Here is a 12,687-nt window from a genome sequence, read left to right on the forward strand (position 1 = left end):
TTTCTTTCACGTTGTTTCTTTCCTTCTAAAAAAGCATTTTATATAAGTGGAACCAGTGCATTATAGTCTTTTGAGTCTGGCTTCTTTTTTTTTTTTTTTCTTTTAAAGATTTTATTTATTTATTCATGAGAGACAGAGAGAGAGGGGTGGGGGGCAGAGACACAGGCAGAGGGAGAAGAGGCTCCATGCAAGGAGCCTGCTGTGGGACTCCATCCCGGGACTCCCGGATCACGCTCTGGCCGACTGTAGGCTCTAAACCACTGAACCACCTGGGCTGCCCTTGAGTCTGGCTTCTTGATGTATCATAATGCTTTTGAAATTGATCTCATTGGGTATAGCCCTAGCTCATTTCTTTTTAATGCTAGGCACTATTTCATTACATGGATAGATAAACCATAGTTTGTTTATTCATTCACCTATTCTTAAGTATTTGTGTTGTTTCCATTTTAAATTTAAGGAAAGCTAATCCCTCCCCTGACTGAAAGTTTTTCTTTATAGTCCCTAAAACAGACAAGGCCCTTGCACTTTGCAGCCATGCCCACAGACTCTGGAGAAACAAAATATTGAACGTTACAATATGGGCTCCTTGTGGAGGTCGAGATTCTCTTTGTTTAGAGACCCTAGTGGAGTATAGATACATGGATATTTAATTCACTCTCACATATTGCGGATCCTGGTCTCGCTTTGGATGACTTTGTGGATGAAGCGTTGCATTCATACTTTTCATCAAAATGAGGTCTTTTTTTTGTGGAGCCGGGTGCCTGCTGTGTCTGAAGTGAGAGTGTCAGATATCAGAGGAATACCGGCGTTTTGTCATTTGGGGATTTGCCCACTGACAGTAAAAACCCAAGCCACAGAAAGCCTTTTCTCCTGCACTCTCTTATAGTGGCAACCTGGGCTGTAACAGATTTTCCGTCGTTTCAGCCTGCCCTCAGTTGAGCTGACAAATTTCTTCATTTTCCTAGTGCTTCACACATTTCCAAAATTTCGAAAAAATACTGTGATTTTCATATCTCTCACTTCATCATTCATGTTTCTGTTTCTCATGAGCTCCGGAAGTGAAGTGCCTGAATTGTATCACTTGTGTGCTTATTATTTTGATAAATTATGTTCTTTCCCCAAAGGGTATGTTTTATACATAAATTTGCTTCTGCCTGAACAGATTAAAATCTATCTATAACATTTTCCGATTGGTATGTGTAGTTTTATGGAGTGTTATATACATTGAATGGAATATATATATACTAGAGTCTGCATGTATTGAATGTGTTTTTATTATAAATATATAATTATTGGATATTTTTAACAGAAGAATAAATCTACACAATTTTTAAAAAATATTTTATTTATTTGAGAGGGGGGGGCACTTCAGCGCACAGTGAGGGGGAACAGGCAGAGAAGCCTGATTAGACTCGGGGCTGGATCCCAGGATCCTGAGATATGACCTGAGCCAAAGTCAGATGCTTAACCAACTGAGCCACCCAGGTGCCCCGAGTCTACACAGTTTAAGTTAGATTTTCTCATTTAAAAATAACAAAAAGCATGTTTTTCTTTTTCAAATCTTTTGTTCTTAAAGGTCTTCCATTACTGAATGGAGCCTTTTACTTTTGATGGAATAATAGACTAATAACAGTGTTAAAAGAATCAATGGTCATATTATATTTTTAAAAATGATGAGAAACATTATAGAATCTCTGAGGCTTTTATTCTAAATTTGTAAATTCCTTCAAGGAATATTACTCTTAATGGTTTCCTCTAAATCAGCTATCATGGCTCTTGATTTTTTTGTGTGTGTGTGTGTGTGCTATAGGTATGGTTGCCTTACTTTTTTATCCATCAGGATAAAGCAGCTGTCTCTGTCCTGTAATAAAAAATGCACAAGTCCCTGTGGCTTAAAACAACAAGACTTATTTCTCACTCAGGCACTGATAGGAGGGCTTTGCTTATTACCAGTACTTAGGCTTACAGGTTCCTTGTTGCCTTTGCAAACTAAATTAAAGGTTTCTGGTTGCCTTGTCAGAGGGAAACAGTTCTGGAGGGCTTTGGACCAGCAAGTAGAATGGTCTGGCCTTGAAGTGAGTTAACATTTGCTTACAACAAAATAGTCAATAGAAGCCTCATGGCCCATCTCGACCCCAAAGAGTATGGATTGAACAACATTTCCAGGAGACTGGAAAACACACAGAGAGCTGGAAATATTTGATGAAGAGCATTAGTGACTACTGTGTATTTTGTGGATCTATATGCCTAAAGACTAGGGGCATTTAATGACATCTGATTGAAAAATTATTTCTAATCACTACTTTTATTGTTTTAAACATGATTATCATTGTCTGAAAAACTATGATTCATGTCATGTGCTTGGATTAAAATCATTAGTATGCCTTGTCCCCTAGTATGTTCTTCTAAAAATGACTTATGGCATTTTTTATTATTATCAACCTTATTTATGACATCACTGGAATATTGGATAGCATCAGACAAATGTCTAAAATTTACTGTGGTCCTCAGTATCCTAAGAAAAGGTAACATATTTTTAGTGTACTAACATGTCTTTGACAGCATATATAATATATATTACATTAAGATAATATATATGATGTGAATATATGATACTAATATAGGATAGCAATATACTATATGACACTAATAAAATATATAATCTATGTTAACACATACAATGTATGTTGACATAGACAGACACTAACATCTTGACCTGAGTGGGACTATTTAGCAGTTACTCTACTTTTGAGATAAGAAATCTGTTTCACTATAATATCGGCATCAGTTAACAAATCATACTCATCATTTCCACAGAGTTGTTTGCTCTTGAAGTTAAAGGGTGTGTGGGAGTTAGATCAACTGATCTTTCAACCATTTACCAAATATTCATAAGTGCTATAGAGTGGCTCTTAATGGATTCAGGTCAACTGACTACCACTAGGAAATTATTGCTTATGTATACTGTATACAAAATATTGTTGAAGGCCTTCCCAAAGCCATTATTCTCAAATATTGCTGCACATTGGAATCATCTGGGATCCTCAAAAAAATATGACCCAGCCCCAACCCCCGCCCCACCAGTCAGTTTTTCATTGCTATTTGGTGTGAAATGGGAAGTGGGATTAAAAAAATAAATGTTCTCTAGGTGATTTTACTATGTAGCAAAGTTTGGGAACCACAGTCCTGATGGAAGGATTGCTTGTGTGTTGGAGAAATAGGGTGCACCAATTATTATCTTTATGATTATGGTATCCTATGTAGGGAGCTTTTCTTTTAACTTCTTTTAAAAAATAACCCAACCTAAACCCAAATAAACAAAACAAAACAGAGAAGTTCTGAAAAAATAGTGCAGTGTTTGTTCTTTTCCTTCCCTCAGTAACAGGTGACTTATCACAATGAAATCCTAATTCTAAGGTGAAGCCAGTCAGCTAGCCAGTATTTATTTATTGAGCAACCATAGTGTGTACGTAGTAGCTTTGTTCTAGTCCTTTGGGACACATATTAAAGCTTAGTTAACATATAATGCTGGATACATTAATAGCATATATAGAGATCTGTCATGTAAATATACCACATGATAAAATAAAAGTGTTATAAGTTTGAAAAATTAAGAGAATTTGAATGCATGTTGATAGATTGCAGTGTATGCGATGTTAATTGAAGATTATGTTTAGGAATAGGCTACTTTAGAGTTAAAGGATAGGAAGATAAATTTTGGCATTGAGAGACACCTCTGCAGATGTGGAGATAGATAGAGTGTGATAGAGGCAAATTTGAAAGAAAGTGTGAAGAAACAGCGTAAAAGCAGGTACTCGGGCAATTACATTTAATTGTGAAGGGACTGGCTAAGTACTAGAGGGTGGTGGAAAGCAGCCTGGGAGGCTTAGGAAGATAAATATGAAAACTAGTGTTGGTAGCCATGTGTGGCATGACTGAGTGCAAAAGAGCCCCATAATTCTGCCTAGGTTGGAGGATTTGGTGGGGAGGTAGGGATGGGAGATTTGGCAGTGGGGTCAGATAGTATGGATGCATCCAAGTGGTTGAGCAGATGAAGCAGTAGTCACGTTTAGCAGTTGGTAGTACATGGAGGATCAGAGTCCTGCAAGGAATTTCACCTTCAGATTTTAGTTTGGAAAACAAAGGTATAAAGGAAAGTTAAGGGTCTGTGGCAGACTTGTTGATATATCAGGATCACAGAGTGTGCTTCTTGTAAATGCAGATTACTGGGCTCGATCAGTTCTGTTAAACCAGAATCATTGGTAGCTGGGCCTCTGCTGTAGACAATGTGAGTTCCAATTAAGAATAGTCGGTGGAGACAGGAATTTTCTCATCTACTGCTTTTAGAGGGTAGAAGAAGCCATGATGGTTTCCTGAGAGTAAAGTTTAAGAGGGTCCTGGGTCATGGATCCATGTAGCTTTTGGGATTATAAATTCAGTGAATGTAGCAGATGTAGGATAGAACCTTTATTCTAAAAAGTACAGTTGAGAGAAGAAATAAGAAAATGGCTTAAAGTGGCCAGGTCTTAGAAGCCAAGGGCATTTCAGATTTCAGACACCTTGTAGATGGATCCAGGGCAAATTCTGAAGTGTTTATGGCACCTGTTATCCAATGGATCCTGTGCTTCACTTCCAGCCCCACTACCTGGTATTTCATATGACGCCTAGTTTCTGGTGCCCTGTAGTAGTTTGTTCCTTTGTGGGAAAACACCTGACTATTCTTAAGCAGTTTTACACAATCTTTCCTCCATTGCCTAGGCTGAAAACCATGCAGCTACCATGTCTCTCATTGTCTTATGATGGTGGATATGATGGGCTCGTTCTTCTCCTTTGTCTCTCCCAGGTCTCTTGAGTCACCACTGACTCAGAGCTTTCCTGAGGACCTGACATGCAAGCTATGTTCTGAAGGACAAGGAAGAATTGGCCAGGTGCACAAGTGTAGGTGTCAGGAATGATTTTGACAAAGGAAGGGATGCGATCAAAGAGTAGATGTTTGAGTGAGCATAATGCATCTGGGAGCTGGGAGTCACTGGTGAGGCTGGAAGAATAGAGGCCCTGGGATTACTCTACAGAAGGTACACCTCTCTGTTGGCTGATAGGAGTTGTCAGGTTTACACTCCGAAATGATTCACTAAGGTAGACATTTTGGAAAGATTCTTAATTCCTCGGAACCTTAGTTTCTAAAAGAATGTGACTAGGAGGTGCATTCATGCTGTCTACCTGCACCCATGTTTGTGAGGATTAGAGCTAATTTTTATATATAGTAGATATTTGTTAAATGTGTGTGGTTTTTTTAAAGATTTTATTTATTAGAGAAAGTGAGAGAGCACAGGTAGGGGGAGGGGCAAAGGGAGAGGGAGAAGCAGACTCCCCCCTGAGCATGGAGCTCGGCATTGGGTTTGATGCCAGGATCTTGGGATCATGACCTGAGCTGAAAGCAGATGCTTTGAGCCACTCAGGTGCCACTCATTAAATGTATTTTTAAATCATTTTATTTATGATGTCACAGAGAGAGAGAGAGAGAGGCAGAGACATAGGCAGAGGGAGAAGCAGGCTCCATGCACCGGGAGCCTGATGTGGGATTTGATCCCGGGTCTCCAGGATCGTGCCCTGGGCCAAAGGCAGGCGCCAAACCACTGCGCCACCCAGGGATCCCTAAATGTATTTTTAAACTTCCTCTTTCCATCCTCCCTTGAAGTGCTTTCCTTGTGAAAAGGAAGTTCCTCATTTGGCAGTTATATTGTCTGATACTGTTAATTATATTTGATATATTTATTTTGTTTCTGGAACTTTATGGTTTCCTTGGAGTGAAGAAAATGTCTTATTTGTCCTCTGCTTGCCTCCTCTCATCTCTACATATAGTCTATGGTGTACGTACATAGAACTCAGTAAGCAATTGTGTTTTCTTGTGTATTCAGAGACTTGACTATGTAAGATTGGCTTCATTCATTTATGAATTATGTCAGCATCTTCTGGAATTATGGGTAATAGTTTAGACATAAAAAGATACATCATGTTACATGTTGAAGCATTTTATGGTTTCAGAGCTTGGAGAGTAATTACACGATTTCCTTAAGTAAATTACTCCCATCCCTATAAAGGGACCGACTTCTATGACCAGTATGTTGATTTTCTCTGGAAGTGCGTGACATCTAGTTTTTCAGGTGCATGGACTATGAAATACACACAAACAAAGTAAGACCCTTGCTTAAAAACTTCTTCTGGTTGCTGTTTTTTAAATAGTCATCATGATTTAAGACTAAATTTGCAAGCCACTTTTGTTTATGAAGTTTCTTTTAAAAAATCTTCCATATGTGAATAATTTGAATATTCACTTTAATTTCTAGAGTGTGGCATTAAAATGTCGGTCTAGGCAAGCTGTCAGTTATCCAGTTCAGCACTCTAACAAGCTGTGAATTCATGGGATAGAAGTAGGAAGCCACATCTAAGATGTGTCAGTCTTTGATTTGTTGTATGTAAAAGTGAATTTCTCTTTCTTTGGAAAGCAGAGCTTTAAATTTTGGGGGAATTTTTTTGAAGTTGGCTTGAGGATTTTTCCACTTCTGGAGCACCTCTGGAATTGTATGGGGTCTCGAGATGGGCCTGGTGGAAGATGGTACTGTATAGCTTCAGTATTAGTCTTTGTGGGAGGGAAGATGCCCAAAGTGAACTTGCAACATATTTTACCATGATTGCACATTAATCTTAAATTGCCAAGGGCAAATTATATGCAAAATGAAGAAAATAAAGAACAGCTGTCCCCAGAAAATTTACAGCAAGTAAACTTGAGTTTCTCGCTCACTGTCTCTTTTTTAATCATAATGGGTGTGAGATGGGAGTGGGTGGATAACAGAGGACAGTCTTATGTGGGAGGGAATCAGAGTCTTGTGGTGTCTGCAGAAATGCAAATGCAAAACTGAAATACTAAATTCAGGCGAGTCAGGATTATTCATTTTCTTAATTAGTAATCTTATTTGTCTTAAGAACAAATAAGCATCCAAAGCTATTAGTTTCCAAATGAGTAGTTGAATAAAGTTAATAGGGAAAAATGGTAAGCTGTCTTGCTACAGAGTAGGTGGGCTAGGTTCTGTGTGTCTTGTTCAGATTCTGATGAGATCCGTGGCGTTTTGTTGTAAGGCTCTGTCGACACTTTTAGCGTAGTGGTGAAGTTCATGAGCTCAAAGGTCAGTCTTGATTGGAATCTCTTTTATCACTTATTAGCTCTGCAATTTTATCATGTGTTGTGTAGGATGATGGTGGCATCTCCTTTGTAGCAGGGTGTGAGAATGAAAAGAGAAGGCTTGGGATGTTGGCACATGTGGAGTGCTCAATAAATGTGAATCAGTCACTTAGAGATACATCTGTTAATTGAGGACAATCACGGTTAAGTAGTTCTGTTATTGATTCGAGGCTCTGGGAGCACTGAGAAACTTAGTTTAGTTTTTTTTTAAATAGTAATTCACATAGGGAAATAAATCCCTTGAGTTCACTTTAGTAATTTAATGTGGTGCTTGTAACAAGCTGCAATAGTAACTGCTTTGGCTTTCAATCTTCTGTTCCTCAGTGTCTTGTGGGCGCTTGAGCAGGAATGTGGCTGGCAGGTGGTGAAGAAAGGAAAGAGCCTTAGGAAGAAGACCATGGCTTTTAGATAACTTCAAGCTACCCCCACCCCTCTCGCCCCCCCCAAAAAAAAACAGAGATTGCCTAGAGTTGCCCAGAATTGGTTTAGTCTCTGATGCTGCAGCTGCTCTGAGGTAGAGAGGCAGGTGGCAGCAGTGAGACACCTTTAGGCCTTTCCTGATGTTCTGATCTCTGCAGAGAAGGGAGGAAAAGGAGTCTTACAAAAAACAGCAGCCAACTTCTACCTTGAGTTTGAGTCTCTTTTCTGATTTATGTAAGTAAAATTTTGTGACTAAAGCTTGAGCTGCATGGGTGAGTTTGAAAATGAAGTGTACTTTTATTTAAACTGTCCCATCCATTCCAGCTTATTTAATACCTACATATTCCTGGGCATGTACATGTTAGAAGGGCTTTAGTCAATTCTTTTTGAGTGTTTCCTACAGGAAAGATATTGGAGAAAAAAATGGTGGAGATATGGTTCCTTTTCTTGAAGATTAGCTTCAACCTAGTTTCAAGGCCTTCTGGTGAAGGGCCTGATTTTATGCTTTCATGTGACCGAGTTATTTTGTAGTTTCATAGATTCTAGTAGAAGACTTAAGGCTCCTGGATCAGAGATGAAGGACAGTTTATTACTCTCAGTAGCCAGAGTATTAGATTTTGTGTTGATCACTCATCCCTGTTTCCCAAGGGCACTGCAGAGAGGGTCAGGTGATATCTGCACACATAGTGGGCTATATTATAAGAGGAAAAACTCTGAACTTAGGAAACTTGAGTCTTTATTATGGCCAGCAAGCATGCCTACCTTTTTTTTTTTCTAGATGAAGATACTCTCTCTATATTCTAAGGCTGCAAGTAAACCTGTTCTTTGCTCCAGAGGGAGATACTGGAACAGATCTTGCCCTTGGGGTATTGCTCGCAGAGGGGGTGGGCATGTGACAAGATGCTCTGTGAGCAGTCGAGGCCCAGGTGTGGCCGATCCCAGGCACTGAGCTGCATGCACATTTGCTTCAGTTCAATAGGTAGTGGTGACATGTGGACAGATTTGAGCAGAAGTGTGTTCACATTTTTTAATGGGAGGAAGTAAATTTAATGGGATCAGGTGGGATGGGGGGATGGCAGGCAGGATGGCTGGTTAGATTTTAGAAATAATTCACTTAAGAGCCGATAGAGGTTTAAACTAGGGCATCGGCAATGGAAAGAAGGAGTTGATACGATGAGAAACTTGGCAGAAAACCAGAATCTGATGACATGTTGGATGTAGAAGGTGGGGAAAAGGGAAGGTAAACTGTAAGCTTTCCAGCCAAGGTAGATGAAGAAGACATCTTTAGTTAAGACAGAGAATGAAGGATGCACAGTAGGTTTGGGAGGAATATAGGCATTGGGATTGGTTTTTGATATGAATTCAAGGTGCCTATGACATTTCTGTCAGAAATAAAATGAAGGCAACATCCCTGTCTTGTTCCTGATCTTAGGGGAAAGGCTCCCAGTGCTTCCCCATTGAGAATGATATTTGCTGTGGGCTTTTCGTAGATGGCTTTTAAGATGTTGAGGAATGTTCCCTCTATCCCTACACTCTGAAGAGTTTTGATCAGGAATGGATGCTGTATTTTGTCAAATGCTTTCTCTGCATCTATTGAGAGGATCATATCGTTCTTGGTTTTTCTCTTGCTGATATGATGAATCACATTGATTGTTTTACGAGTGTTGAACCAGCCTTGTGTCCCGGGAATAAATCCTACTTGATCATGGTGAGTAATTTTCTTAATGTATTGTTGGATCCTATTGGCTAGTATCTTGTTGATAATTTTTGCATCCATGTTCATCAGGGATATTGGTCTTTCTTCAGTGAGTTAGAACAAATTATTTTAAGATTTGTGTGGAATCAGAAAAGACCCCAAATAGCCAGGGGAATTTAAAAAAAGAAAACCATAGCTGGGGGCATCACAATGCCAGATTTCAGATTGTACTACAAAGCTGTGGTCATCAAGACAGTGTGGTACTGGCACAAAAACAGACACATAGATCATTGGAACAGAATAGAGAACCCAGAAGTGGACCCTCAACTTTATGGTCAACTAATATTTGATAAAGGAGGAAAGACTATCCACTGGAAGAAAGACAATCTCTTCAATAAATGGTGCTGGGAAAATTGGACATCCACATGCAGAAGAATGAAACTAGACCACTCTCTTTCACCATACACAAAGATAAACTCAAAATGGATGAAAGATCTAAATGTGAGATAAGATTCCATCAAAATCCTAGAGGAGAACACAGGCAACACCCTTTTTGAACTTGGCCACATTAACTTCTTGCAAGATACATCCACGAAGGCAAAAGAAACAAAAGCAAAAATGAACTATTGAGACTTCATCAAGATAAGAAGCTTTTGCACAGCAAAGGATACAGTCAACAAAACTAAAAGACAACCTACAGAATGGGAGAAGATATTTGCAAATGACGTATCAGATTAAGGGCTAGTTTCCAAGATCTATAAAGAACTTATTAAACTCAACACCAAAGAAACAAACAATCCAATCATGAAATGGGCAAAAGACATGAAGAGAAATCTCACAGAGGAAGACATAGACATGGCCAACACGCACATGAGAAAATGCTCTGCATCACTTACCATCAGGGAAATACAAATCAAAACCACAATGAGATACCACCTCACACCAGTGAGAATGGGGAAAATTAACAAGGCAGGAAACCACAAATGTTGGAGAGGATGCAGAGGAAAGGGAACCCTCCTGCACTGTCGGTGGGAATGTGAACTGGTGCAGCCACTCTGGAAATCTGTGTGGAGGTTCCTCAAAGAGTTAAAAATAGACCTGCCCTACGACCTAGCAATTGCACTGTTGGGGATTTACCCCAAAGATACAGATGCAATGAAATGCTGGGACACCTGCACCCCGATGTTTCTAGCAGCAATGTCCACAATAGCCAAACTGTGGAAGTAGCCTCGGTGTCCATCGAAAGATGAATGGATAAAGAAGATGTGGTTTATGTATACAATGGAATATTACTCAGCTATTAGAAATGACAAATACCCACCATTTGCTTCAACGTGGATGGAACTGGAGGGTATTATGCTGAGTGAAGTAAGTCAATCGGAGAAGGACAAACATTATGTCTGTCCATTATGTTCTCATTCATTTGGGGAATATAAATAATAGTGAAAGGGAATAGAAGGGAAGGGAGAAGAAATGGGTAGGAAATATCAGAAAGGGAGACAGAACATAAAAACTCCATATCTGGGAAACAACTAGGGGTGGTGAAAGGGGAGGAGGGTGGGGGGTGGGAGTGAATGGGTGATGAGCACTGAAGGGGGCACTTGACGGGATGAGCACTGGGTGTTATTCTGTATGTTGGCAAATTGAACACCAATAAAAAATAAATTTATTATTAAAAAAATAAAATGAAGGTAACAGAAGAGATGGTGAGCATGATTTTTGGAGAGGCGAAGTTTTGAGTATCAGAAAGTCATGCCAGGTGGATGGTGAGGCAAGAATATAATGGGCAAAGGGCAGAATCTTCGGGGATCTTTGGGCTTAGAGAATATGAGGAAAAAGAATAATTAAAGAGACATAGCATAGTCATGGGGTTAGAGGAGAACCCAAGAGAATGTGGTATAAAGGAATCCAGAGGAGATGTGATTCCAAAGAGGAGAAAGTCATACCTGTGACAACTGCTCTAGCAAGTTCAGGCAGGAGGAGGACCAAGTAAAAAAGCATTGGGTTAAGAGTGGAAGCAAGAAGCTAGAGAATAGTCAGGCTGTACAGGTTGTACTTCTTCAAGAACCCTATGAGACAATATTTCTTCATTTTACATGAGCAACTGGAAGCCAAGAGACATGATTTGACATGTGTAAGTCCCAGCTAGAAAGCATTGGACTACAACACAAATTCAAGGCTAAGTTTTTAATGCTGGTGTTCTCAGCATCAGTGAACATGAAGAGATGGACACTCTGTAGGTTGATTTCCATTTTTTTTAAGATTTTATTTATTTATTTGAGAGAGAGCCAGAGAGAACATGAGTAGAGGGGAGGGGCCAAGGAAGGGGGAGAAGCAGACTCTCCACTGAACATGGAGCCTGATGAGGGGCTGTATCTCAGGACCTGGGATCATGACCTGAGCCAAAGGCAGACTCTTAACACATTGAGCTACCCAGGTGTCACCTGTAGGCTGATTTCCTAAGGATGCTGGAGATAAATGAAAGGATATAGACAAATTTTTATTTTTGATTTTATTGATTTTTAAAAAAGATTTTATTTATTTGACAGAGAGAGCACAAGCAGGGGGAGTGGCAGGCAGAGGGAGGGGGAGAAGCTGGCTCCCTACTAAGGAGGGAGCCTAATGTGGAGCTCAATCCCAGGACTCTGGGATCATGACCTGAGCTGAAGGCAGATGCTTAACCAACTGAGCCACCCAGACACCCCAGGACAAATTTTTAAAGAATAGAGGAAGTTTGAAACTCTAGACAGTAGAAAAGGGAAGCAAGGAGGGAAGATTTAAGTGTCACTCTCTGAAGTGCTCATCCAGATTTGAGATGAAACCATTCTAAAGTCATACCTTCTTTTCTTACAAGCTCCGTCATGGACTTCTGAAGGGGCACCATCAGCCCCAAAAAGATTTATTCTCCTTGTTGAGAATCTCTGCAACACCTTGGAAAGTCTCTTAGTGGAAGATATAGTATCATTATGGAATCTGCATCTGAAAATATTTAAAACCCTAATAATAAATGGCATATGATTTTTATTGTTTTTTATTATTTTTGTTATTTTTTATTTCCAAATATTTTATGTACTCTAGCTCACTCAGTCCCTACAGAACTCAGTACATGGTTGAGGAGATTGATCTTGTTTATTAGGCTTAGGTACATATGAGGATCTGAGGCTTGGAACGAGTTAAGGGTAAACTTGCAACAGTTCACACAACTGGAAAGTGGCAGAGCTGGGATTTGGATCCTCATTTCCTTACTTGAGGGCAGAATTATCCCATGGCAGTAGAGTAAGGTGAGAGGAAGTGTTGGTTGACAACTCAGCTTAGTGGTAATAGGGGAGCT

At 39.7% G+C, this 12,687-nt stretch overlaps 1 protein-coding gene across 12 annotated transcripts in view; it reads left to right on the forward strand.

Moving 5' to 3' along the window:
• Positions 1-12,687, forward strand: part of ARHGAP10 (Rho GTPase activating protein 10) — a 358,414-nt gene that overhangs the window by 215,695 nt on the left and 130,032 nt on the right. The gene's annotated exons all lie outside the window — the stretch shown is intronic.

Source organism: Canis lupus, chromosome 13 (assembly GCF_048164855.1).
Source record: "Canis lupus baileyi chromosome 13, mCanLup2.hap1, whole genome shotgun sequence".
Classification (NCBI taxonomy): Eukaryota; Metazoa; Chordata; class Mammalia; order Carnivora; family Canidae; genus Canis; species Canis lupus.